Raw genomic sequence first — 14,971 nt, 5'->3', positions numbered from 1 at the left:
AGACAATAAGGGCATGCTCTGCTATGTAATTCTAAGGATACCAGTTCAGAGACATAGTGCAAAACTAAATGAAAAGAATATACGGCCATGAGCATATACACAAAAACAAATTAAGTAGTTGAAATTCTAATTGGTATAAGTTAACATCTAATACTTTCATTGCAAGGCATCAAACAATACAGGGCCAAAAATAATAATCTTAAGTGAACAGTCTGTCTATAGATATATCCATGTTCTGTGTTATCAGCCTATTTGCATGAAGCTCTATGTAAAACTAATGTTGAACTTAAAGAAAATTGATATATGTTAGTATCTAGCATTTTCATTGTAAGGCATCAAACAATACAGTGTCAGATATAATAAACTTAAAGGGACCCTAAACACCATCTGTTTTAATGTAATTATATATTTTTTTAATCTATTTTGCTTTGTTTTATATATTATTTCTTTATTTATTTCTTTATTTAGCATCTGCACATTTTTTTTTTATTTTCAATAATACCCCTAAACCACCGCCTACTGAATTCAGTGCTGGCTGACATGTTGTAACGCACGTTCTATGCGATACTCAATGCGCACTCCCTTCTTCACTTGCATGCGCATACAAAGTAAAGGGACTTTAAACACTTGCCGTTAGGTTGTTTTTTTTTTTTATTCATAATGTTTCTTTTGTTTTTTTAAATGCAATTTGCTATTTATTTTTATTATATGTTTACTTTTTTTTTTTTTTTTTTTACATTTATTTCACTTTCTGACCGCTCTGTGCAGACATGGCAGAAAGTTATGTGTAAACAAACCCAGAAGTCTCTGCTTTGCTGTGAGCGCGTACGTATGTAGAGTTGTAGACAGCACACTGAGCACAGCATAACTAAAACTACTGCTGCTGTAAAGTTTGCAGCGATTATCTTAGTGTTTTCCCTAAATAATATCTTTTGAACTGTCCTCATCTGTAAGCTAATAATTCATTATTATTTTTAAAAACAAAATGTATTTACCCTATTTTTTAATCATACTTGTAGTGTGAGTGAAAGAGAGACCGCCCAACTGAACACACTGCTCAGGGAGACAGCTGCTGTCTCATAAATATACTCTTATCTTTTACCCCTCTGTTTTTTCTATTCAAGCACCTGGAGTCCCGCTCAGTTTATTGCACATCTTATGCAGCTCACGCTCTCTGTGCACCTCAGGTTATGTGACAGCATCAGGGGTTTGTCTATTTAGCAGGCATTCCAAAGATCCTAAAAGATAGTGTAGGGAAGGGAATGCTTTATTTGTTTTGTTTTATGAGTATGTAAAGGTCAGCCACAGTGTTCTGTTCTATGTACATCAATTTATAACGTCACATAACCTGAGGTGCACAGAGAGCGTGAGCTGCATAAGATGTGCAATAAACTGAGCGGGACTCCGGGAGCTTGGATAGAAAAAACAGAGGGGTAAAAGATAAGAGTATATTTATGAGACAGCAGCTGTCTCCCTGAGCAGTGTGTTGGGCGGTCTCTCTTTCACTCGCACTACAACAAGTATGATTTAAAAATAGGGTAAATACATTTTGTTTTTAAAAATGATAATGAATTATTAGCTTACAGATGAGGCCAGTTCAAAAGATATTATTTAGGGAAAACACTAACGGCTAGATTTGGAGTTCGGCGGTAGATGGGTTGCTAACGCCACGTGTGTTTTATGTCTAACGCACGTCATTGTTTGACTCCGGTATTTAGAGTTCAAAACAGACCATCTAACGATGCTCCTAACGCGTGTATGTCACACGCGTAATACTGCCCACGTAAGACAGTCTCCAATAGAGATCAATGGGAAAGCAAAAAAATAGCTTTTTTCACCTAACACTCGATCTCGCGAGAATACGCACAGCTCGGTCATATGACGCATACCACATCATGCACAACAATAACACGCCGCAAATGTCACAACAACAATCAATCAACAAAGCACACAAGCATTACACATTCACAAGCGGGGGGATTTTTAATAAAATTTAATACGGGGAATACGCATATACTTTAAGATGCGGAAATTCGCAAAATAACAACAAGGAATAAAAAATATATACATACACTAGAAAAATAATCGCATTCAATATAACTATATATTAGGACAAACATACATATACAACACTTCACTTATAACACACCATCGCAAATTCACATTTAAAAAGAATACTATTGGACAATGTTAGAGAAAACGACCACTATGACATCATCGCATTCTACACATTCCACAAATACTAACTCAAAATGAGCATGCGCAAATTCACACAACTAATACACATTGCACTAATATTAATTGCTAATAAAGCACACCTGAACACAATTTACAACGGAAATTGGTACATCATTAAACATTTACACAGGGTATATAAGCACCACACAAGCAGGGCTTCTTTGACTGTGTTGCTGGTGGGTCTTTGGAGATTGGAGGTTTAAGATTAGAGAGTTGGTGCATTATTGTGAGTGAGTTAGTGTTAGCGTGAGAGAGTCAGTTGTTAGTGTTATCGTGAGTGAGTTAGTGGGAGTGGGAGAGAGTCTGTTAGTGGGAGCGTGAGTGAGTTAGTGGGAGTTGTTAGTGAGAGTTGTTAGTGGGAGCGTAAGTTAGTGGTAGTTAGTGAGAGTTAGTGGGAGTGTTTGTTAGTGAGAATTAGTAGTAGTGTGTTAGTGAGAATTAGTAGTAGTGTGAGTTAGCGAGCGAGTGATTTTTCTGTACACGTAACACATTTACACGCAAACACATTCAATACATACATACACTTATCAATAACACTACATACACTCCATACCCCCTACCCCCTCATACTACACTCCATACCCCATTCCCTGTAGTCCCATTCCCTTTCATCCCATTTACTCTTATCCCATACCCCATACCCATCCCATACCCATCCCCTAGTTACATTTAGTTTACATATCCTCCTTTTAGTCTTCTTATTCTTTTGGTTTATTTAAATACTCCTTACCCTCTTTGTTTTTTTACATCCCTCTCACACTTTCAGCACTTTTTTTGTCTTTTTAGTTCTTTATTTTGACCCCCTTTCATTTCACTTTTTGTTTGATTATTTGGGGTTTAGTTTATGGAACAGATGGAGGCCAGGCAGGGGAGAGGTAGAGGGGGGAGGAGAGGGAGGGGGAGAGGAACAGGGCAGGAAGGGGGGCAGGAAGCGGGGGTGGAAGCGGTGGGTGGACCCAGCCACTTGGTTCAAGATGAACAAGTGGCTGGGCCCAGTGGCGGACAGAGTAGGGCTTCACAGTCCGGGAAACAGAGGGCATCGTCACAGGGGAAGGCCAAGGCGACTAGGGAGGCGAGGTTTTCGATGGAGGAGATGGAGGCCCTCATAGAGGCCTATATGGCCAGGTATAGGGGGCTGCAGCACCAGGAGACTACCCCGACTGACAAGAGGAGGCTCTGGAATGAGATAAGAAATGCAGTCAATGCAGTGGGTGGCTGGAACAGAGATCTTGATTCGATAAAACATCGCTACCGGGACTGTAAGATGGATCTCAAGAAAAAGTTAAGCCTGGAGGCCCGACATGCCGCAGGAACCGGTGGCGGCCCTGCCCTGGAAATAGAGTACTGCCGATGGGAGGAAATGTTGCGGCCCAGCATCTCCGAGGTGGAAATAGTCGGTATCGGAGGAATTGATACCGGGAACCTGCCACTCTCATCTGACGGTAAGCTCATTGAACAATAATTTCACATACGAATGTATTTCAAGGGACACTATACGCAAACCTTTACTTTCATGATTGAGGTAGCGAATACAATTTGACAAAACATTCAAATGTACTTATATTACCTAATTTGAATCATTCTTGAGATATATTTTAATTAAGAAATAGCCATGCACACGGTGAAACAATCACAGGAGGCAGCTATATTCAGCTAACAATCAGCATCTTATAAGCATATTTAGATATGCTTTTCAGCAAAGAATATCCAGAGAATGAAGCTAATTAGATAAGAAAAGTACATTAGAAAGTTGATAATAAATGTATGCTTCTAAATCATGAAAGATAAAACATTGGGTTTCATGTCCCTTTAAGGATCAGATTAATGCTATAACGTTGTTTACACGCATTCAATTACTTTGCGGTTACATCACTATCTAGGCTATAGGTTAGGTGTACATTTAAACAGACTGAAAACAAACGCGAAAACATTCAGATTGACCAGAGATATCACAAACACGGTTTTGAAAAAGCGGAAATCGTATTGATTGTTTGTTAGATTTCAAAGTGGATTAATGATTCTGCATTTGTAATTGTATCGTAAGCTAAGTCATTTAAAGCTTGATTTGCAAATATGCTAATATATACATTTTTTTTTAATATACAGAGTCTGGGGAGGAGGCAGCACAAGAAACACAGCCTCATCTATCTCCCCGGGATGAGAGTGGTGGGGAGGAATTTCCACTTCGGAGGGAAGAGGCCCCCCGTGACGAAGAGCGCATGGAAGCTGATGAAGAGGCCCCGGAAGCAGAGGAGGAGCCCGCGGAACCAGAGGACCCTCAAGGACCCGCACACCGCCGTGCACGGGCACCCCGCCGTGCACGGGTACCCCGCCAAGCACAACAAGAGGAAATAGCGGAGGTGCGGGTTCTACTGGACTACATAGACCAGATGCGTAACTCCCGGATACAAAATATCGAAGGCCGCACTCGAATTCTTGATGGACAAAATCAAATAATTGAAGGACAAAACCAAATAATAAACATACTCAATAGAATCGAACAAGGCCAAAACAGAATCTTTAATCTGCACCAAGAGATGTTCAATTTTTTCCGGGAGGCGCATGCTGGTCTACCTCCTGGTCCGCCTCCTGCTGCTGGGCCTCCTGCTGCTGGGCCTCTTGCTGCTGGGCCTCCTGCTGCTGGGCCATCTCCTCCTGCCGGCCCATCTACTCCTGCCGGCCCATCTACTCCTGCCGGGCCATCTACTCCTCTTCAGCCATCTCATCCTCTTCAGCCATCTCCTCCTCTTCAGCCAGCTTCTCCTCCTCAGCCATCTTCTCCTCCTCAGCCATCTTCTCCTCCTCAGCCATCTTCTCCTCCTCACCTTGGTCGTCCCAGTACTCTTCCTTCCACTCTTCCCACAACATCTCCAAGGAGAACTCTTCGGAGTCGGCAGTTGCCCCTCCCAGAGCCTCAGCCCCGTGGGAAGAGGGGAAGGAAGAGGAAGTAAGTATTTATTTTCATCTTTAATGTTTTTTTTATTTAATGTGTAATGGATAGGTATGTGATGATGTGGTTTTCATACACTTGTGGACCACACTCTGTATATAATCTACTTCTATGGGACCGGGTCCATGGAGGAAGATTGTTTGCAGAGTGTGGGTTATAAGTGTGTGAAAACCACATCATCACATACCTATCCTTGTTCATGATATTGATTGGTTTCTGTGATGTGATGTCCAAACTGTTTCCCGAATCGCAAACAAAATTACCATTACAATTATCCATGATGGCATATTACTGTTTGAATGCCAATAACACAGCTTAAAGGGACAGTCAGAAAATTATTGATTACAAAGAAAACACTGTATTACGCATTATCAAGTTGGAAACAACAAAACATGGAGAAATACGTGTGACTTATGTGCTTAACCTTGTATCTATGACTAGGAAAAATGACCACTTATTTGTTGTTCTGACATAACAACCTTTTAGATATCAATGATCAATACATAGTAAATAATATGCTGTATGAGCACAAGGTTTCACATATACAAATGCTATCCAAATGCCCTCTAGTGGTCAAATTGTATAATGATTACATGCACTCTTCAAGCTCGAAGAAATGAGCACACGAACCTCATAGGTTTAGCTAGCAAATTTAAATAAACAAAGACAAATGATTAATTGGTGAGAAACCTTTGATATCATTGATATTACAAAATTGACTTTTAGAATAATGCAAAACATTATTTGTTTTCTAAACTGTCCCTTTAACAAAATTACATATGCTAACACATATTTGAAGCTTGTTGGTATATCTACATGTACTTGGTCAAAAATTAAATATTGAAATCAGATTTATATTGACGTGTTAAATAAAGTATATTTTCTTAAAGAGACATTATTGTGTTAATTTTTTTTTAGAAAGACATTTGTTTGAACAATGAATATGGTTTAAAGTCCTTTTAGGAGTGGGGGGTGAAAATATGCTAACAATAATATATTTGAAGATTAAACAATGTGGAACTCATACATGATACAAAAATCAACATTTGCATTAAAGGGACAGTATACTATATTTTTAACAGAACTGTATGTAATAGACACTACTACAAACAACAAGATTAACATATACTGATATCAATATGAAAATATAGATGAACCCCCATTACAACTGTAAAACAAGACAATACCCCATCATTAACATATGAAAAGACCCTTTACACAAACAGGAGAAAGCTGGAGATGGTACTCACATGAAACTCAGAGGCTGGGCGAGGAGTCTGAAAATTAATTACATTTTCTTTGAACAGAAGCAAAATGAAACGTGTATTTGTTAAACAATGGACTATCTAACTAGAGACAAAATAAAAAGTTTTGATTTATAATGTGAGTGTCTAATGAACCTTTAATAAAATATACAACGAAATTACATTTAGAAGAAGTCGGCATCATATATTTAGCATATGATAAAGCTAAATGCATATTGATTACTTTATTCTAACACAATAGCGCATATTTATTAATTAGATATCTTTAACATTAAAAACAACAGTCATTTTTATGAAAAAGGAACATATTGTTGACAAATATATTAAACAACATGGACAATAGAGATTTGCACTTGCCTCGAAATATCATATGCATGAAAACATTTTGCTTTCGTTCGTTTATTCAACCAGACATCCAGCAAAAGAGAATGTGGTGGTCTTTATCAGCTACTGGTCAACAATGTAACATGATGCAAATAATACATATTCGCAAGGTTTTTAAAATTGGCTGCAGTCACAAACGTGTTTAACGTGCACAAACAAATATTGCGGGACTACGTAATCCAATCATACGTTTTTTTACCTTTGCATGTGACGTCTTAACATGGCGCTTCCTTGATCACGTAAGAACGCCATCCAATAAAAGGCACATTCTTGATCACGTAAGAACGCCCAAAAAAAAGGCGCATCCTTGATCGCGTCAAAACGCCATCCAATAAAAGGCACATTCTTGATCACGTAAGAACGTCAGTCAATACAAGGAATCATTGGACAGCCTGGCAGGTGATGTTTTTAAGCAACATGGCGCATCCGAGATAGCTGAAAAACCGCAGCCAATACAAGGACTCAGTTGACAGCTTGGCATATCACTAAAAAACGTATTTATATTTTAGGAACTAGTATGTGTCTAGATTGCTATCTAGGAATGTCACCAAATCATGAATCATCTTTTCGGACTTGACTGTCCCTTGAACTATAGCTATGGTGTATATCTTTAACATTTAAAAGATACACATGAGAAATACATATGCCATTGATGTTTTAAGATATGTTTTGATTGTTTTGGAATAACAATAATGATACATGGATTGATTAAACGTGTCATTTATTCAAGTTTAAATATGGTCAGCCTACCAATAGCCATATATGGGAGTAGAATTATTTTGTTAACATATTTTTGGGACTTCCTGTTGGGAGGAGCTGGCGTGTGAAGGCGCCGCTCTGTGCGCAAGTGTTTGTGGCGCAGTGATACATCGCTACCGACCGGTGCTTGCCTTGCCGTTGATCGCGGAGACTGCCATCCTGGCGGAGTGGAATCCCTGAGCCCGGACATGGAGCTAGCGCTGTGGAAGTCCCCGCAAGGCCGAATTTGCTCTGTCGGCTAGAGCCTCCTTCTTGCCTGGTCCTGGTCCTGGTTGCCGGTGGGTCTAGGAGTGGAGTATACAGGAGCCACCCTGCTAGACACCAGCGCGCGCAAGGGGTGCATAAGTCGCTGGTGACGGAATTAAAAGGAAGGTGCCAATGCTGAAGCTGCTGCCTGGAAGTCCCGATTACTCCCTGGAGGTGTCCGGTGCAGTAAAAGGTGAACGTCCGAGGAGAGCAGCAAACAGGCCAAGAAGTGTACGATATTGGAGGTCTTAACCGCAAGTATTTACTGTTCTGGCTAATATCATCTAAAAAGGCACCTGAAATGCTTGTATGACTCTGACCCTGCTCATACCCTATAGACTGACATTTATGCGGTGTCTGTGACTGGGGCCTTAAATCTTTTTTTTCCCTCCAAACACATTTTCATCTTTGTTAAAAGTACAGGCACTTGGATATATGTGAAATTTGCAAGTGGAAGTTTAGAAGCCTAAACTGTCTCCTTTAAGCTATGCTGATAATTGAGAACATTGAAAGCTGAAAGGAGAAGCCTTATTATTATTATTTTTATAATATCTTGCTTGGCGTGTAAAGAAAGAAGACCAAAACCTTTAAATACTGGGAACGTTTTATTTTTCAGGAACGTTGCAACAAAGGAAAAGACTCCTGATTAGTAGAAACCAATATTACCTGCCTAATTCAATGTGTATATGCTCTACTGTTGTTAGCTATAAGTAATGCATAGATTATAAATACCAGAGTGTTAGTAAATACCTAGGGAAAATAGTTAATATTAAGCAGTCATATGGTGCAGTAAGGCTACAGAAAGCTGTAACCGTTGTAGCAGGTTAAGCATTAAGGAAAGTATCCTCTAAAGGTTATAAGGGGCTTAAGATATGCCTATTCTCGCAATAATAGAAGAACTATCTTGTTAATATATAATTCACTGATTCTGGATCTCCTCAAAGTGTGTATCTGTGTATCTCATGTTGTAGTGCTAAGCTAGTACTCATAGCAACAGCACGTGTGGAACTGCAAAAAAAAAGAGAGAGAATTTTTTTTTTATTTTTTATTTTTTGTGTTGTACTGTGGTAGTGGAATTTAAGCAGAATCTAGATAGCAGCAATTTGGAAAGGAATAAGTGTCGAAACACTTGAGCACTCCTTTTTTTTTTTTTTTTTCACACCTTTTTTCACTTTTTTTTTTTTTTTCCCCCACACCATTATATCACATGGAAAGATTTGTATCACACACCAAAGCAAATTCCCCGATAATGCCGCCTAAACACAAAGAAAAAAAAAACACTAGACAATATGACACTAGCATCTCACATGAACCCACGCACAACACATCTATAAATCCCGACTCACCTAACCTACTCAGCCAAATAGCTGGAATTATTAATCCACAGTTTGACTCACTAAAGATAGAGATAACCACATTAACAAATGAGGTAAGGCAGTTCCATACTAGGCTTGAAGAAGCAGAAAACAGGATCTCGGACATAGAAGATAGGGTTAATAGCCAAGACCATCTTACTATACTACACCAAAACAAGTTAGACGAGCTGCAGGCTAGAATTGAAGAGATAGAGGATCGCGCTCGCCGTAATAATTTTAGGATAATTGGGTTACCAGAATCTGATAAATATCAAGATCTAATTGCTTTTGCCTCTACTATGCTTCCTGAGATATTAAATTGCCCAAACAATAGTCCAATAAGGATTGAGCGCGCGCACAGAGTAGGGCCAACACGCTTAAGTAAAGATGGAAACTCGAGACCAAGAGCTGTGATAGTTAAAGTAGCGCACTTTCAAGATAAGGTCAATCTTTTTAGATGTTATAGAAAGAAATACCCACTGACAATAGAACAACATAAGATTCTTTTATTTTCAGATTTTTCTATAGAAACTTTAGGTAAACGTAGGGAAATGTCCCCATTTTGCTCGAAACTTATACAAGCTAATTATAATGCCAGGTTGCTGTACCCACCAAAAATTGCAGTGATGATAAATGGTGAAGTTAAGATGTTAAAAGACCCTAAGGAAGCACAAAGTTTTTTAACAGAAAATAAGATCATTTAATCTATGGTTTTAGTATTATTATGTTTAAAAGACATTGTATTTAAATGTCTTGCTCTGCTTGTGTTTGGTTTTTTTTTCCCTTTTTTTTGGTATATGCATGTTCTCGAAGTTAAGAACATACATTCATATTTTATGGGAGGTGTTTGGCGCGGGGGGGGGGGTATACCTCCTGTTTTGTGTTCTGTTTTTTTGTTTGTTTTTTTTCCGGTTTTGGTTGGTTTTTATTTTGCATTTTTGTATAATATATGCCTGGTTCTGATATAAAAATCCTGTCCTGGAATGTGGGAGGGATAACTTCCCCCAGTAAAAGAAATTCCATCATTAGGCAGGCCGGGAAGTTAAAACCTGATATTCTTTGCTTACAAGAGACCCATCTTAAAGCCCCAGAATTAGCCAAATTAAAAATTCAATGGGTAGGCGAAGTGATTGCTACTTCATGCTCCCAAAGAAAGAGAGGGGTTGCAATCTTAATTAATAAAAACTTGAGTTATAAGGTTGTGCAGGATGAGAAAGATAGCGATGGCAGATTTCAAATAATAAAAATAGAAACTAACAACTCAGTTTTTATTCTATGTAACGTATATGGTCCCAACTCTACTAACTGGGAATTCTGGGATAACCTCCGTGGAAAATTTTTAAAATTCTCCAAAGAAAATATAATTATAGCGGGGGATTTTAATATGGTACCTGACTCTAAGCTTGATAGACTTGATAAAGGACAGCAAGGTAAAAAAAACTTGTGAAAATAGATTGCTGCGAAACTTTTGTAACTCTCTGGCTCTCAAAGATATCTGGCGCTTACAAAACCCGGATTTGAGAATGTACACCTGTGAGTCGAAAAGTCATAAAACATTTTCGAGAATCGATCTGTTCTTGGTTTCAGATAAAATATGTGGAGTTTTACAATTTTAACAAAATATATATAAATAAAATAGAAATCTTTTGGGAGACCGCTAAATGTTTTTTTAGAGGGGAAATAAAAGCGTATATGTGCAAATGGAAACGTAAGAATAAGCAGAGGGAGTACCAATTAGCTAATGCTCTGAAGAATAGTTTCAGGACATATATCTCATCAGTAAGTGAACAAAATTGGGATAAGTACATTAAGGCCAAAGCAGAGAGAGACTTATTTTTAAAGCAACAAACAGCAAGCAGAGAACTGAGACAGCAAGCATTATATGGGGGTTTCTCAGGGCACTCAGCGAAATATCTTGCACGTCTCACTAAGAAAAATTCAAATAACAGGATAATGGCAGTCCAATCTAACAAGCAAAGATTCACTAACAACTCAGACATAAAAAAAGTTTTTCATCAGTTTTATCAAGACTTATATGCAGAAAGAGAGGTCCACCTTGAAAATAAAGAAATATTCTGGCAGAGCATCAAAACTCCAAAACTATCTCTGGAGCAATCAAATAATCTTAATCAACCTATTTCTATGGATGAAATTAAAGCAAGTATTAAAACCTCTAAATTAAGCAAGGCGCCAGGGCCTGATTTTCTTCCCTCCGAATTTTACAAAATGCTCCAAGATCAAGTAAGCCCAATTTTATTTAAGTTGTTTAATGAGTATTACCAGAATGAAAAAGAGTGCTCTAGTAATTTTGCAGCTTCAAATATAGCCCTGATTCTTAAAAAAGATAAAGATGCTGAAAATCCCTCCTCCTATCGTCCCATTTCTCTACTTAATGTAGATTATAAATTAATAACATCTATCTTAGCGAAGAGATTACAGAAATATCTTGATTCACTAATCCACAGTGACCAAGTAGGATTTATGACAGGCCGTAGCTCAATGAAAAGCTTGCGAAAAGTTACAATCCTGCTGGATTGGTACCGGAATAAAGCCTACTCAAAAGGAACCCATCTAAGAAATGATTCAGCAATCCTTACAGTCGATGCCGAGAAGGCATTCGACTCGATTACCTGGGATCACTTATTTACCTCTCTGACAAAATTTGGCCTTATAGGACAATTCCAACAATTTATTCATAATATCTATAGGAATCCCTGTTCGTCTCTGATTATTAATGATGAAATTTCGGAGAGATTTAAGCTAAATAGAGGCACTAGACAAGGGTGCCCGCTCTCGCCACTCCTCTTTAATCTATCACTGGAACCACTAGCGATTCTGTTAAGACAGGAACTTAAAGGGATATGTCTGGGGAAGAATATCATGACTCTCCTTCTGTATGCAGATGACCTGCTTATTTTTCTTAATAATACAGCACAGAGTATCCCTCAATTTATATGCATTATAGATGTTTATAGCTCTATTTCAGGATATAAAATAAACACCTCTAAATCAGAGTTACTATGGATTGCGAGGACTCCCTATAGTATAAGAAGCCATCCCTTCAAAAGAAGTTAAAAGTATAAAATATTTAGGTATTGTTCTTAGTGCAGATCCTGCACACTGGTATGCACTAAATTTTCCGGAATTCTTTGAATATGGGGAAAAAAAATTAGAACAGTGTATGAATTTGCCCCTATCTCTCTCTGCACGTGTGGCTCTAATTAAAATTGTTTTATTCCCTAAACTATTATATTTGTTACAAAATCTCCCGCTTTTAATATCTCGGAGAGATCTAAATTCGTTTAACCGGGTTTGTTCCTTCTTTATATGGCATGGTAAAAGACCACGAATATCCATGCAGAAACTGGCCATGCGTAAAAGTATGGCTGGGATGGCATTTCCAAATATTCAATACTACAACTGGGTTTCCCTGTTTAAGTATGCAGTAGATTGGATCACCAAAAAAGAATACCTGACCTCATTAGAAATAGAATCGGACCTGGTCTCGCCATTTACTTTAAATGCGATCCTACACTGCTGCCCATCTAAATTACTAGCTAACATCAGCAATATGATAACCTTTTCTAATATTATTCGCGCCTGGCATAGAACATGCTTACAGATTAATGTAATACCATATGTATCAAATTATTTAACGATTACAGGGAATCCAGAATTCATTGCAGGATTGGGTCGATCAATCTTTTCAAAATGGAAGAATCAAGGATTAATATACCTTGTTCAAATAGTAGACACCTCATAATAAATTTTTGGATACACTGATATTATTAAAACCCCAACAGATCGTTGTTTTAGTAAGCCCAGGGGAAAAGCATAGGAATACTCATTTAATTAATACTGCTATCATGATTGGGCGGATATTAATATTGGAAAAATGGAAAGCCACGGCAGCTCCCAGTATGGCTGAGTTTTCCAAGCGTATAGAAACACAAATAATAATAGACCAATATAACATACAGATCTGGAACGAAAAACAGATAGAATCTTTTTTTGCCAAGTGGACCAGAGTTATTCAAATAATGCCAACGGGAGTCCAAAAACAAATGGTTTCTCCATTTAAGCAATCTATTTTCTTCCAATTAAACATCCTTAATGGCAACTTCCCCACTAGTTGGGCGAACTAGATAGATGGATTAGATCCTCCCCGCCATAATAATAATAATTCCCCCCCCCCCGCGCCAGCTCTGCACATATAAGATCTGATATTTTCCTCCTATGAAACAAATGAAGTTATTGTTTAAGTTTACCAAAAGAATAGTGAAATGTATATCTGTTATAGTTAGGAAGAAAACGAAAGAAGGAGAATTAATGAAAATACTCTTGAATTTTATTTTTGAACTGTACTCTTGATTGTTGTATAATTGTTTTTTTTCTTTGTATATTGTATTTTTTTCCCTATTATGTTATCAAGAGAAAAGAAAAAGTTCTAATAAAAAGAAAATTAAAAAAAACAAAAAAACATATTTTTAAAAAAATATTCATCATCTAAAATATTTGCATTACACACAGAGATTTATTTGGTTACACTTTTACAATAAGATAGAATAGAAAATGAAATACATGTGCTGTCAACATTACAATAAGATTGTTTATTAATAAGATTATATGTCCTTGTTCATGTAAAAAGGACAAAAACGCTTTAGAAATGGAAATACATTCATTAACAATTGTGCTCACCATCCCTTAAAGGGACATTATTTTGTTTTTAAAAAGAGGATACACATAGACAATACTATTTCAATAAAATGAACACTTTACAGGGATTATATCATTGTATCAATCCTCAGATCATTTGTTAAAGGTGCATCAATTCATGCAGAGTTCCTAAATACACACATGGATGTGAAAATTGAAATATACATATATACACAAATAACAATCTATATATACATATATAAAACAATTACTATGCTAATCATAATCATGCAATGATAAAGCTAAGAGAAAAATATATAAAGATAAATAATAAGATTACATTGGAGATGTTAATCTTAAAGTCATTTACAATTGTCTTACATATATGATTTTTTATAAAAAAATATTTTTGGTAGGTCCCTTTAAGGATCAACAAGATAAACTAGAGCTTTAAAAAAATAACATGAAGAATGAGGACAAAGAATCGTGCAATTACATGTCTTTTATTAGTATGTAAGAAAACATCAACAACGTTTAGAAATAATCTTGTAAAAATAAGGAATATTTGAGCCATATGACAAGGTAACAGAGTGCATCACAGTCCATGAAGAGAGTTGCCAAGGGCCACCATAGCCCCATTGGAGACATATGACAAGGTAACACAGTGCATCACAGTCCATGAAGAGAGTTGCCAAGGGCCACCATAGCCCCATTGGAGACATATGACACGGTAAAAGAGTGCATCACAGTCCATGAAGAGAGTTACCAAGGGCCACCATAGCCCCATTGGAGACATATGACAAGGTAACACAGTGCATCACAGTCCATGAAGAGAGTTACCAAGGGCCACCATAGCCCCATTGGAGACATATGACAAGGTAACACAGTGCATCACAGTCCATGAAGAGAGTTGCCAAGGGCCACCATAGCCCCATTGGAGACATATGACAAGGTAAAAGAGTGCATCACAGTCCATGAAGAGAGTTGCCAAGGGCCACCATAGCCCCATTGGAGACATATGACAAGGTAAAAGAGTGCATCACAGTCCATGAAGAGAGTTGCCAAGGGCCACCATAGCCCCATTGGAGACATATGACAAGGTAAAAGAGTGCATCACA

The sequence above is a fragment of the Bombina bombina genome, chromosome 11 (genome assembly GCF_027579735.1).
Source record: "Bombina bombina isolate aBomBom1 chromosome 11, aBomBom1.pri, whole genome shotgun sequence".
Lineage (NCBI taxonomy): Eukaryota > Metazoa > Chordata > Amphibia > Anura > Bombinatoridae > Bombina > Bombina bombina.
This window is presented reverse-complemented; position numbering follows the sequence as displayed.